The 14,075-nt window shown below is 48.6% G+C and overlaps 1 long non-coding RNA gene across 1 annotated transcript; it reads right to left on the bottom strand.

Moving 5' to 3' along the window:
* Positions 1–12,787: 12,787 nt before the first annotated feature.
* LOC114911655 (uncharacterized) lies at positions 12,788–12,987 on the bottom strand. The gene is made up of 3 exons (XR_003797961.1): positions 12,952–12,987; positions 12,850–12,889; positions 12,788–12,809 (listed from the first exon to the last, which is right to left on the bottom strand). It is a non-coding gene; the product is annotated as an uncharacterized LOC114911655 (long non-coding RNA).
* Positions 12,988–14,075: the final 1,088 nt, after the last annotated feature.

The raw sequence follows: 14,075 nt of genomic DNA, 5'->3' as shown, positions 1-14,075 counted from the left end.
GTGGGAGACCGTGTTGGGGACAGCGGTCATGTGACCACAGGTAGAGCTGAAAAGGTGGTGGGGAAAGTCGGACAAAGTGCGTTGTGTTAATTACAACCTCCTGCTGCAGTACCCTTGATCAAGGTACTTACCCTGAATTGATACAGTAAAAATGACCTCACTGTATAAATAGGTAAATGAGTGTAAATAGCTTAGTGTAGAAACCTCATGCTGTAAGTCACCTTGGTGGAAAGTGTGAGATAAATGAAAAATTGTGATAGTAATTCCAGCCTCGCAGTGAATTAATTGGCAAAAAGGTTTCAGCCATGGTGCCCACCGAAGGGAACGCGGTCCACTCCGTGGTCCCTGGACTCTACCGAAGGAAACCACTCTGTGGTCCCTGGACTCCACCGAAGGGAATGCGGTCCAGCCTGTGGTCCCTGGTCTCCCCCCAACAGATGGTCAGCATAGTGAGGGGTTTGAACCTGGATCGGCGCCGTGCTCAAATTCACCTGGACCTCCACCGTGTTCAAAACGCCATCCCCGAGCGTGTGCTAATTTACCCAAACGCCACCCCAGGGAGCGTGTATCATTTTTAATAACCGCTGGACTCCCTCTGCCAAAACAGAACGGTGCGAATTGTTGGCGGTAAAGAACGAAACAATCGCAGCTTTAATTGTGGGAAATTTCCGCTGCTAAAGTGGACTCCTGTTTTTTTTCACTCGATGGGAATGATACGGTGTCGCGCCAGGGAGCGATCGGGGCCCGGTTTCCTCATTCGCGCCACGCGGCACGCGGTGCAAACCGATGTAAGGAAGGTCTTCGCTTCACTTTGAGTTTAAACACAAACACCTTTTCGGCCTGGGAAACAAAGGGGTGCTTTACTGCGGTAGAAACAGTCCGACAAGATGCCCCCGCGCGTGCGGATGCCACGTAATCGCCCGCAGCTGGCGGCGATTAGCATGAAGAGGCCACACTCGTGCCGCTCGTGTGCGCACGCCGGGTGATGTAACCGCTTTCCGCGTTCGCCCCGGGCGTTTGGACGGCGCGCGGACGCACCGTGCCCAAGTCGGAGGACCGAACCCGGGCGCGGAGCTCCAGATGGAACGCGGAGGGCGCCGTGCCACTCATACTCGGCTTTCCTCGGCAGAGGAACCCAGCTGGAACGCGGTCTGGCCGCGGCGCTTAAGTTCCTGGGCTGCGGTTCAACAGCCTGGGCGCCGCAGGGAAAGGGTCGAGCGGATGGCGTCGCGAGAGGAGCGCAGGCATGAGGCAGCGGGTTGTCACACCCGGTGGGACTTTGCCCTGCGGCGGGGATGGATCTGCACCGGGGGACGTCTCTGCCTCTGTGGGGGCTCCATTTACACCTACATTTGGTCGTTTAGCTGACTTGCGATGTTAAGGTTACTATTATTTACCCATTTAAACAGCTGGGTAATTTGGGGTAAGTACCTTGCTCAAGGGTACTACAGCAGAGGTGGGAATCGAACCTGCGACCTTTGGATCCGAAGGCAGCGGCTCTAACCACTCCCCGTTTGTTTATTAATTTATTTGTTAATTTAACTAATTAATAACACTTCACTATACATCGTTAGGCTACTTACAATGATTATAACGACCCGTAACATATAAATGACCCATTTATACAGCGGGGTAATTTTTACTTTTTCGTTTTGGAGTTAGTATCTTGAACACGGGTCCTACAGCAGGAGGTGGCAGTTGAACCCAAGTCTTTTGAGCGCAAGGAGGTGCTGTAACCACCGAAAACCCCACTATTGTACGTTTACTTTGTCCGTACGACGCCGATTGTGTCGGCCAATCGCAACCGTTGATTGCGGTAAATATAAACCCAAATTTAAATACCAGGTTTACATATTTATACAGCTGGGAAATTTTTTTTCTGTATCACTTTACAGTCATTACCTGGCTCAAGGATACTACAGCAGGAGGGGGGATTTGAACCCAAGTCCTTGAAGTACAAGGCAGCGGTTCTAACCACTACGCCACCTGCTGGCCATCATGGTTTTACCTGTGCAGGTTTGCGTTATGTTTTTTCAATGGCAAGGTGCGTTTAAATGTTAATGTTACTTCCCGAGCCTCTACTGAGCACTTTGCCCGAACGCTCGGTTCCTCGTTCTCCTCATTATATCACGCCGGTCGTGAAAAATTAATCTCAATAAAAAATGACCGCGACACGTCGTTAACAGCCTGCGTACATGTGTCGGAGGCGATGCCTCCGCTCGCTCCGCCTGGGGCGCAAGTGACTTTGAGGCCGCGCCGGAGGTCGGCATCCCGAATAGAGGTCGAACGGACGTAGCCCCGCCCCCCCGGCGCTCTCCTTCTCGGCGTCCTCGTGCCATTTAGCACGATCCCTGCGCTTGCGGGCAGGGAATTTGGTGGTTCACGGAGATCGACTATAGGCAAATGTGCCAAAGCGCCGAGACGGCCTCACGTTTCCGGGTTCGACCCTCCTGACCTTTCAGAGTTCCTGTTAGTTTTCTTGGCAGATGCTCTTCTTCAGAACCGTTTTGATAATCTGGCCGCTGGATGTTCGATGAAGACCGTGCCGTTTCGATGCGTCCTCTGCTCTGCGCCGCTGTCCGCCTTGGGTTCGAACCGGCAGTGCCGCGATGCCGCTGCCGCCGATGGGCCTTTTCACACTCTCGCAGCGCTGCGTCCCTGAAGGAATCAGCTGGAACCCGGTCACGTCACGGGGATATCGACCACAGCGCTTTTTATTTTCTATTCATGTTTTATATTATTATTCTATTGATCCAACTGTATAAATGGGTAAATCATGTCATTTCGGAGAAACGTCTCCCGTAAATAAATAAAAAATATAAAAAATATTTATTACTGATGATTTTCTCCAGGATGCCTTGCAATGTTTAGCTGCTTGTCTGAGATTTACCTTTTTGTACTGCAAGTATTGATCTTTCCTGGCCGTCTTGCGTGTTTTATTTCTTTCCGAAATAAGAATATCACATGTAAATAGCTTGGCATTAAAAAAAAAGTGTCCTGCTTTGATTTTATGGTGTGACCGACAGTTGGGTGGAACGTTACATGGAGCCACATTCCCCCCGAGGGCGTTTCCATAATAGCGGACGGGTCTGAAATGACACTGACGCTTTCGCTTTTCTACACCCACAATGTTTGTACTCACTTTCGTGGTAAAGTGCAGGTGAACAGACGCTGCTGTGGGACAAGGAGCCTGGTGTTACGTTGACATCAATTCATTTAAATTACAGTTATTTACCCATTTATACAGAGAGGGGGGGCCTGTGGTGGCACAGTGGGTTGGACCAGGTCCTGCTCTCTGGTGGGTCTGGGGTTCGAGTCCCATTTGGGGTGCCTTGCGATGGTCTGGCGTCCCGTCCTGGGTGTGTCCCCTCCCCCTCCGGCCTTACACCCTGTGTTGCCAGGTTAGGCTGCAGCTCCCCGCGACCCCATATGGGACAAGCGGTTTCAGGCAATGTGTGTGTGTGTGTGTACAGAGAGGTAATTTTGGTGGTAAGTACCTTGTTCAAGGGTACGACAGCTGGAGGTGGGATTCAAACCTGCAACCTTCAGGTCCAAAAACAGCAGCTGTAACCACCACAGTACCAGCTGCGCCTGGGTTAGGGTCGCTCTGGCGGGCCGTCTAAGACCTCGTGGTCTCACACACCTTCTGCGCACGTGAATAAATCAAAGAAATGGTCCAAGCGGTGAAGCTGAGCGCCTCATTGCCAGAATCCCTCCTCCCTGCCCTCATGGGATGAGAGTTGAGGAGTTGAAGACGATCGCGTTCCACCGAGGCGCTGCATCGGCACCTGGGTAACGGTCTCCGTGGGCTGCGGTTCACACGTTGTTCTTTGTGTTGGGACTCGCGATTCTGATGTTGGACACGTCGTCATTATGCAGCACGAGGGGGACCGAAACCCTATGAATATTCACCGTTCAGCCCTGGGTTCAACTCTCCAATGGCACAGAAATGGAAATAAACATTTGTTTTGATACTTGGGTGGTCGCCATCAGAACGACCGCTGTCAACAAACCCGTTGGGCAGCAAAACGTGACCGTTTTTCTGTCTTTTTTAGCACTTTCTGAATAAACATCTTTTAATATATGTCATTTATTCAAGTATATATTCCATCCTGGGGATGCGGTGGTGCAGTGGGTTGGACGGGGGTCCTGCTCTCTGAGGGGTCTGGGGTTCGAGTCCCGCTTGGGGTGCCTTGCGACGGACTGGCGTCCCGTCCTGGGTGTGTCCCCTCCCCCTCTGGCCCTGGGTTGCCGGGTTGGGCTCCGGTTCCCTGTGACCCCGTATGGGACAAGCGGTTCCAAAAATGTGTGTGTGTGTGCGTTTATTCCATCCTTGGGACAAGCGGTTTCAGACTTGGCATGTGTGTTTGTTCTCCATTTAAGTCTTATTCTGTTCTCTATTTAAGTCCTTTTATTGTATCAATTCAGGGTAAGTACCTTGACCGTAGGTACTATAGTAGAAGGTGGGATTCGAACCTGTGACCTTGAGTGCCAGGTCACAGCTCGAGGCACTGTTGGTACCACGAGTGCATGAAGGACCCATGGCTTCTTAGACTTGAGTTGGTTTTGGTGTGACGGTTCCTTCTGGGATGATATGAGGAGTGAAAATTAATGTGTAAAAACTGACTCTGTATTGTTTTTGGAGCCCAAGAAGGTTAGAGATGATCCACAGCTGGCAGGAAACGTGGACCCGTCCCCTCCGTGCGCCGCATCATTTTACATTATTCATGGTTTTCTAACGCTGCTTCACTGGCCCTGTTTCAGAGGCTGCCTCATGGCATTCAGTGGTGAGAAAACGATGAATTATTTGCCGATACTTTGCTGAAAATCGATAGGTGTGCGGGATTACAGGTGTGTAGGGTCTGCTGGGGACTGCTGGAACGAAGTGACGCACACTGACTGCACAGCCTGGAAGAAGTTGATGAAAAGAACCTTCTTTTCAAAGGTCTCCCGGCATCTTAGATGCTTCTACTCAGGTCCTTTGGTTTTGACTTTTGGAGACACCATGCACAGGAAAGGCAAAAGATGGACGTCGGATCAAATCGGGTTGGAGCTCTAATTGAAGGAACGATGAGAACGAGGTTGACGCGCTTTGGCGTGTCTTGAGGAGACTGGGTTCTCTGGAAAAGAAGGGGATGATTGGAGAAGCTGGAGGAACTAGAAGAAGAAGAGCAGCGACCGGACGGATGGACTCAAACGCTTCCGACGCAGTGTGGAGGACGCAGCATTTTGGAGGAACTCTGCATATCTGGCCCATGAGAGTCGTCATGGACTTGAAGGCACTGAAATGTTGTGAAGCTTCCCTTTCTACTCCATTCATTGAGACACTGGAGACACCGGACATGGAGATATAATGGACAAAATAGCCGAATAAAGCGACGTGTGTAACCGTACGCTCTCTACATAGAGCCATCATCTGCTCAAATGATCATCCCGATTTGCCGAAACTAACCGCGGTAACGTACAGCACGCATCAGGTGGTAAATTTACACGTACAAACCACGTTAATGGGTGTCATGGATTGGGGAACCCTGGGAAGGAGAACGTTAATGCAATGTGGCGCACGCTCACTCGTTCGAATAACAGGCAACCGTTAAGCTTATAAACGTGCGTGTTGCTCAAAGGTTGTAACGAGTATAATTTGGAAAACATTTTAACCGACTAACGCTGAGGCGTACATGGCTTTTCCCCCCTCGTGTTCGGTGGGTGTAAGCGAAGAAAAAGTGTGGGAAGGAAGAATGAAAATAGAATTTATGCTTTATTTGTAGATATTTATAAGATATTGTGCAGGGTTTGGTATCGTTGTGGTTCTTTTACGGTTACGTTTACATGTGTTCATTTACCAGACGATTTTCCCCAAAGCGACGTACATCTCATAGAAAATACAAGGTGTTCGTTACATTAACAGGAAGAGACACTCAGATGCAGACGCGTGATTCTCAAGTGCGGTTAGTTTCTTTCCACCGTATGAACCAACGTTCATCACACGAGTAGCTGCATGGAACTCAAAATATCTACGATTCCTGATCACCTTCCTAGTAGCTTTTTTTTCGAGATACATATTAACATTTGTGTTACGTTACAGGAGTAGCTGTGTAAAGGATCGATCCGGGGATGATCTTAAACGTATGGTCCATGAGCATTTATACCTTACGTGAACTTAAGAGATGATGGGCGAAGTGGGTCTGGAAGAGGTGAGTTTTCAGACCCTTTTTAAATGTGGATGGAGATTCAGCAGTTCTGAGTGAGAGGGGGAGGTCGTTCCACCGCAGTTGAGCCAGAACCGAGAACCTCCATTCTTTACCTTTCGTGGGTGGGACCACCAAGCGGGCAGATGTGGAAGAGCGTAGCAGTCTGGTTGGGGTGTAGCGGATGATCTCGTCTTGTAGATATCTCGGAGCTGTTCTATCGATGTATTTGTAGGCCGTTTTTAGGCCGGTTGTCGGGAGGCTGATGTTTCGAACATCCCGACCCACGTAGGTTGTTTCCGCACGAGGACTTCGGGTGCGATCCGATCGATCGTCGCTGTCCCGAAGCGGGACGGCAAAGAGCCGTTGGTTCTCGGGATGTTGACTCGGCTCCTGTGACTGTACAATGAGAATTAAAGTTTTATGTATAATTCTCTTTAACTCAAATATGTTCACTATGCAGATGTATGCGGTCCAAAGACGACTAATTAGCGAGACCGGGATTGTAGCGAGCCCCGGGGGTTCTTGTAAATGAGCTTTAATGAAGATTTTAATGAGGTTTGGCAATATTTGAGGTATTCTTTGAGAATGGAGGCTATTTGTTTTTAATATTCCGCACGTATTCCAAAAAAAGGATGTTTTGCAGATTGCATATAATTTGGACTTTATTGTAGCGAAAAGTCAGCTGCTTTTGGCTTTTGCCGTTGTCTTGAGTTTGTCTCTGAAGTTCCAGCTTTATTTAAAACGATGGCCATCCGGGTCGCTGTTCCCGCCTCATTCCCGGTTTCCTCTCTTGTGCTGCTGCTGCTTCTCCTGCAGGTGGCGCTCTATTAGAGGAGCCGTTTTGGCCTGTGACGGTGGAGCTGCGTCACAAAGGTTGGAGCTTGTTTCCTTCATGCGCTCAAGCTGAAAAGAGCTCCTTTGTCCATCAGTTTCCGTCTTCCAAAAAATGAGCTGTTATTGGCTAATTGGTTAATTGGTTAATTGGCTTGGGAGGCTCCGCCCCCATCGTGACTCGGTCTGTCGCAGTTCGGCAGCTCCGGCATCTCCAGCTCAGACTCCACTTTCACGCGTATTAACTGAGCCAAAAACACCTCAGTTGCTTTTCTAGCATCTATTACTGCTGCTTTTCTCTCCCCAATTTGTCCGGTTTGCGGTCCGGTTGGCTGATTGCGCAATCAGGACAAAAAAGATTACGCTTGAGGAACTAAACGATGCTGAATTACATTTACAGTTATATATTCATCTGACACGTTTTTTTCCTCCAAAACTTGAATAACTTATTTATAGAGCAGGGTAATTTTTACCATACACCTTGAATAACCTATTTGTACAGCAGTGTAACTTTTATTGTACCATACAGCACCAGGGCCCGCTGGACCCCCCCTGAGTCCACACTGAGTGCTTTAGTAATGTGTCTAATTGTTATCACCCAACAGCTAATGGTTTGGGCCATAAGGACCACGGTACCGTTGGTGCACGCAGTTGGTTCGATTATATAAAGTAGATATTTTGGTGCTTAAATGTACAGAACTCTGGGCCTCTTAAAACATTTTAAAAAAGCATAATAGTGTTAATTGTGTAATACAAGGAGCAGTGGGTAGGATAGTGGTTCGAGCCATCATGAAGGTCCTGGCTTCAGCTCCCAGTGATGCTGCAGTAACCTGGATGAAGGTACTCAGCCTGAATTGATGCAATAAAAATTACCCTGCTGTATAACGGGGTAAATCGGGAACACGGTGGGTGGTGTGAGAAGACGTGGGTTTGATCCCCTTAGTCTGTGTGGAATTTGCATGTTCTCCCCGTGTCTGTGTGGGTTTCCTCCAGGTGCTCTGGTTTCCTCCCACAGTCCGAATACATGCTGTTCAGGTTCACTTATAGTGTGTGAGTGACAGAGAGAGTGTTTGTGTTCCACTGATGTATGGATGAGTGACCCAGTATAAGTAGTGTATCTAGCAGTGTAAGTCACCGCGGTGAATAAGGTGTGTGGGCTGATAACACTATACAGAGTTCATTGAAAGTCGCTTTTTAGAAAAGTGTCTGCTAAATAAATACATGTAAATCATTGTTAAAATTTTAAGTCACCTTGGATAAAGGAGTCACATGAATAAAAAGTGATACATAATAAAAATAATAATGAAGCTGTTTAGCATTTTGGTGAAAACTTGAAATGCAATTTTGAAATACCTTCCATGTCTATCTGGGTATGTATTTGCAAAAATATTCTTGACAAAAAAGGAATAGCAATAATATCAAAGAAATAATAATATTATCTAAATATAACATAAATGAATAACACAAAGCAAGAAAAGTTTGCAAACTTCTTATATAGGTTTTTGTGTTGATTATGATTAGTTAAAGTTTATTAATGAAAGAAACAGCACTAGTTGTTCTAGAGTGTCAGTTTTAGTTTGCTGCTTTACAGCCATTGGAAGATTCTAGAATGAAGGGGAACATGCTAGAAAGAACCAGAATGTTCTAGAAAGCATCAGCTCCTAAAAGGTACTGGAATATTCTGTGCTTGGAACAAGAATGTGGAATATTTTTCTGAAAACGGACATATAGTACGAAATAACGCCAGAAGTATGTTTAACAAAACTGAACGGAAAATGCAAAAAAAAAAAATCGACATAATAAAATTTGTGTCATAATGTATAACTAGTAAAGAATAATAAAAGTAAAAAAACTCTGAAATAAATGAAGGAAAACTCCAGCGTCGGTAGACAGTGCGAGTGTAAAGAAATAAGACCCCCCCCCCCCACCTGCAGGAAGGGCCTTTTGCGCGTCCCTCTCTGCTGCATTATTTAAGTTGGCATTTAAAAATAGTTTGTATTTCCTCCGTTTGTTTCCTCGGCGCTGCCAACGCGCTCGTCTCCTGATACGGCCCGCGGTGAGACATTCACCTCCACAAATAGTTCCTTTGGATGCTGTTTCCCTGCCCCCCCCACCCACCTTGTCTCGCACCCGTTCCCAGCATGTGCCGCTTCATCATGAAAAGAGGCGCCCTGGTCGCTGTCACCCCACTCCATTCATAAATCTGCGAAACGGATGGCGCCACACTGTCATTATCTCGCCGACCTGTTTGGAGGGGCTCCAGATAGCGATCTTGCAAATTTACATCGCAAGTGGCCGTATCTTCATTTCCCTCACTTTCTCGGGCCGTGCGCGCAAGGACGGCGCCGTATCGGTGGTGTCGGAGCGGCGCCGGCGTGTGTCGCGATAAGGACGGGCCTTGGGTATCACACACCCGCCGACACACCCCTCCCGCACCTTTAGCGACTTTGGGCCCCGCTGTGATGAACGGCGCTGCGGGACCTCGGTCGGCCGCACAGAACGGCTCGGAAAATTCACGCTTATGGAAAAATTAGTTTTGCGCATTTGATGCAGTGATTTTTTTTTTTTTTTTTTTTTTCTTTTTGTTTGTTTATTCCAAAGAGGGATGAGGCTGGGCGAGTCGCACTGGGGAATAAGGATGAACTCTTACTGCTACCCAACATTGGTGTGTGTGTGTGGAGGGGGGACATCCGGAAAGTTTAATATTTGTTATTTACATGTATTTGTTTAGCAGATGCTTTTGTCCAAAGCAACTTCCAATGAACTCTATGTAGTGTTATCAGCCCACACGCCTTATTCACCGCGGTGACTTACACTGCTAGATACACTACTTACACTGGGTCACTCATCCATACATCAGTGGAACACACACACACTCTCTCTGTCACTCAACCTGAACAGCATGTCTTTGGAGTGTGGGAGGAAACCAGAGCACCCACACAGGGAGAACACGCAAACTCCACACAGACTGAGTGGGGATCAAACCCACGTCCTCTCGCACCACCCACGCGCCGTGAGACAGCAGCGCTACTTGCTGCGTCACTGTGCCGCCCCATTATGTAGAGGATGCGGAGGAGAAACTAATCATCGTCAAAAATTTTGTGATAAGTCGCTGAAAGTTCGTATTCTTTGACCCGGAAGTGTGTGGCCGAGAGACAATGTTTGCTGTTGGACAGTCTGTCCAGCGGGGAGCGCTGCGGTACCAGACAGGTCAAGGACATCTAAAGGAATGCGTTGTGATGTGTGGCTGAAAGACTGTGTATGTCAGGTGTGTGTGTGTGTGTGTCATTACATTATATTACATTAAATTCATTTATTTAGTTGACACTTTAGGTGAGTTGCAATGTTAATTTATTTAAGTTATTTACCCATTTATACAGCCGGGTAATTTTACTGGAGTAATTTAGGGTAAGTACCTTGCCCGAGGGTACTGAAGCTGCAGGTTGTGTGTTAACACACGTTACTACTCACCAGGACAGATAAACCAGCACCGCACCGCTGTTAAGCCAAAATCGCAACCGTCGGCCCGCAAGTGGCAGAGTTCCGGAAAGTTCTGCCGAGACGTGACTTTAACAGACCGATTCCGGCGGTCGCGAGTTTGTGAACGCCGGCGCGAGTCGGAGTGTAAAGACGGATGGCGCTTTACCGTTTTATTAATGAGCTGCTGCTTGGTGTTTGTCAGTTTTCAAGCCCCCCCAGTCCCCGCGTGTGCATCCCTTCGGCACACCCTGTGTGTGTGTTGGTGGCCGCTGCAACGTGCTGCTGTGGGCACCGTTCCGTTTGTGCGTCGCTGCCTCCTGCGCCGCTTCCTCCGGCTGTCCCCCCCCGGGCTAATCCGCCCGAGCTTCATTCGCCTAAAAGGAAGTGACATTATCAGAACTCTCCGGTTCTTTCCGGAAGGATTCCGCTCGGAGGGGTGCGCAGGCCAAGCCGCTTTTCGGGGAACGAAAAGCTGTTTCCTGTTTTTCGGAACAACGTCTCGGGCCTGCCCACCTACAGCACTTTGCGCCTTCGGGAAGATGACCGGGTCCAGGGGTGAACGTGAGCACCCCCAGGTGGGCTCTGCGGAGCAAGGTGTCGGACCCCTGCGGTCACATCATCCCTCCTCCTCCTCCTCCAGGAACCAATCATCCGCGGAGCAGCCCTGAGGGCGACGCCCACTTTCCCGCCTAGGATAAATACATGTTTATATTCAGGATTTGCCGATATTGCTCCACGCCTGCGGGCTGGGGGAGGAGCTTCGCCGATCGCTCCGCCCTTTATCCGCAACGCTTCTCCAAACGGGAGCAATATCCTTCGAGAGTCGCAGGCCTCGGGTCTCGGTCCGGCGTGGAAACCTCACGAGGAAAATCGAGATGAAACGCAGTGAAAGAGGAGGTGCCGATGGACAACGTTCTGTGAGCTAAGCTCTCTTCTCAAACTGTTCACCTCCCGAAAACGAAAAGGCGGCTCCCGGTTTGCTTTCGGTTCCTCGCGTTAAATCATCGTGCAGCAGCGCAGACGATGATAAAATAAGCCTTTTGATCCAGCAGCTTCGTCTTTATTTGACGTTCTGCTCGACATCTGAGTTTGGCGCTTTAAAGGTTCCTCGTGTGTGATGCATTGTAGGGGCAGCAGGTGGCGCGGTGGCGAGAGCAGTCGCCGAGCGCTGCGAGGACCCGGGTTGGAATCCCACCTCCTGCTGCAGTCCCCTTGATCGCGGTATTTACCCTGAACGAAAGAGTAAAAATTACCCAGCTGTATAGAAGTATTGTACATGTGGAACCTTGCGGAGTGGGTAACTTTACCTGGATTTTTGTAGAGCCAGAAGTCCTAATGAAGAAACAGTGGAAGTTTCAGCAGAGTTTACATGTAGCAGCTGAAATATCGTGTCCTGTTACCGTATCACTGTTTTATGAATAACGATGTTTGACTGAAAAAAATAACATACTGTGTGTTGGATAATAATTAAAGTCAGCATCGATTTTTTTCTTTTTTTTTTCTCTACCCACTTCTTAAAAATTAAGTTACCTTTTTATGATGATTTTGAAGCGCTCCAGAACTTGGCCGACTTTGCGCCCATCAAACCCCCCCCAACCCACCGCCGCCGCACACCGTCCCGGAGGGGCTGAACTTGAAGGGTAAATTCTGAACTTTCTGGAGGTTCTTTTTCCATTTTACCCCTTGGTGGTGTAAGAGGGACTGCTATTCATACCGCGGTATGCTCTCTGTGCAGTAGCTTTCCTCGGTCCCGGAATGTCGGGGGTCGGTAGCGTGAGGCGCGTTGATGGGTGTTGGGTTATTATGGATAATCCGTTTAACGTGCCGGCGGCAGCTGAAGCGGTCCGGTTATTACTTGTCAGCTCCGAACGGAGAAGAAGCTGCTCTATGAGCTGATCTGACAAGAAAAGGTCTGTAAGTCGCACTTGACCCCTTGATCCGTTCGGCTTTCCTCCGTCGAACCCGGGATCCGGGATGCCTCCACCCCCCCATGCGTGTAGCCACGCGTGTAACGGCACCGGTTCCCATACGCTGCCGTGTGCGTTTCTGCGCTCGAGTTCTCAACCTACAGCAGTGGAATTGTTACCTCGTTCTGTCCTCCATCACTGTCCGTACGCCATTTGTACCTCATTCTGTCCTATGTCACTATACTTACTCCATTTTACCTCATTCTACCCTTCATTCGTACCTCATTTTGTCCTCCTTCACAATCCTTACTCCATTTCTACCTCATTCTGTCCTTCGTCACTATCCTTACTCAGTTTGTACCTCATTCTGTCCCACGTCACTATCCTTACTCCATTTTACCTCATTCTGTCCTTCGTCACTATCCTTACTCAGTTTGTACCTCATTCTGTCCCACGTCACTATCCTTACTCCATTTGTACCTCATTCTGTCCTTCATTTGTACCTCATTCTGTCCCATGTCACTATCCTTACTCCATTTTACCTCATTCTGTCCTTCATTTGTACCTCATTCTGTCCCACGTCACTATCCTTACTCCATTTTACCTCATTCTGTCCCATGTCACTATCCTTACTCCATTTGTACCTCATTCTGTCCTCCATTTGTACCTCATTCTGTGCTCTGTCACTATCTGTACTCCATTCCAGTGAAAGGTGACCTCTCTAGTCACAGCACCACCTGCTGCCCAACTTTCCACTGCAAGGACCCAGGTTCAAATCCCACTCCTGCTGTAGTACCCTTGATGGAAGTACCCCCTCTGAACTGATGCAGTAAAAATTACCCTGTTGCTTAAATGGGTAGATCAGCGTTTAACACTAATTTGCTTTGGAGAAAAGCTATAAGAACAAATGTAAATTTGCACCGGACTCTTTGCACCGTAGCAGGTTGATTTTTTTTTTTTTTTTTTTTTTTTTTTAAATTCTTTTTTTTGCAAATTTTGTTTGCTGTGTTTTTTCTCCCACTCTTGGAGAGTGTGTTTGTGAGGAAGGCATTTCCGTCAGCTAATGGCTGTCAAGTGTCCCGTGAGGATGTGATGATCGGTGCTCGGTGTTCGATGTTCGGCCAACGCAAATTCCATCGCAGCCACTCCAAGCGAATCGCTCGCTCTATCTGCGGTTGTCGAGAGCCAATTGACACGTGGCGAGCCGTAACCCTTAGGAACGTGCCGGAAAGCGCAGATGCGCAGTGCTAAAGCAGCACATGGGCCCAGTTGGAGAAACTTTTCATTTAGCTTCTTCGGAGGTAAAAACTGTTGTGGCGAGGAGTTTCATGACCTGGTCGGGAACGAGGGCGATCCTGTGCGATTCGTGGCCGACCACGGCAGTGCCGTCCGCTCCCGATCCGCTCGATAACTCGTCCGCCATCCTGACACGGTGTTATTTTGTGTTTTTAATGACTCCAGATGGGCCTAAAACCTGAATTCTCATCAGATGCCGGAGCCCATTGGACTGATCCGCTAATCCCGACAGTCACGCTGACGCCGTGGCGGGATTTTTTCCACTTCAGTAGACACAGGTGAAATTCGGAAACGGGTGATTACGATTTTTTTCTCCGCTTTCTCGCCGGATGCAGAAATTGGGCAGCCGAGGGCCGTGGAAAATCAAAGG

This window comes from Scleropages formosus, chromosome 10 (genome assembly GCF_900964775.1).
Source record: "Scleropages formosus chromosome 10, fSclFor1.1, whole genome shotgun sequence".
Lineage (NCBI taxonomy): Eukaryota > Metazoa > Chordata > Actinopteri > Osteoglossiformes > Osteoglossidae > Scleropages > Scleropages formosus.
Note: the sequence above shows the minus strand (reverse complement) of the source record. Positions and strands in the feature narration are given on the sequence as shown.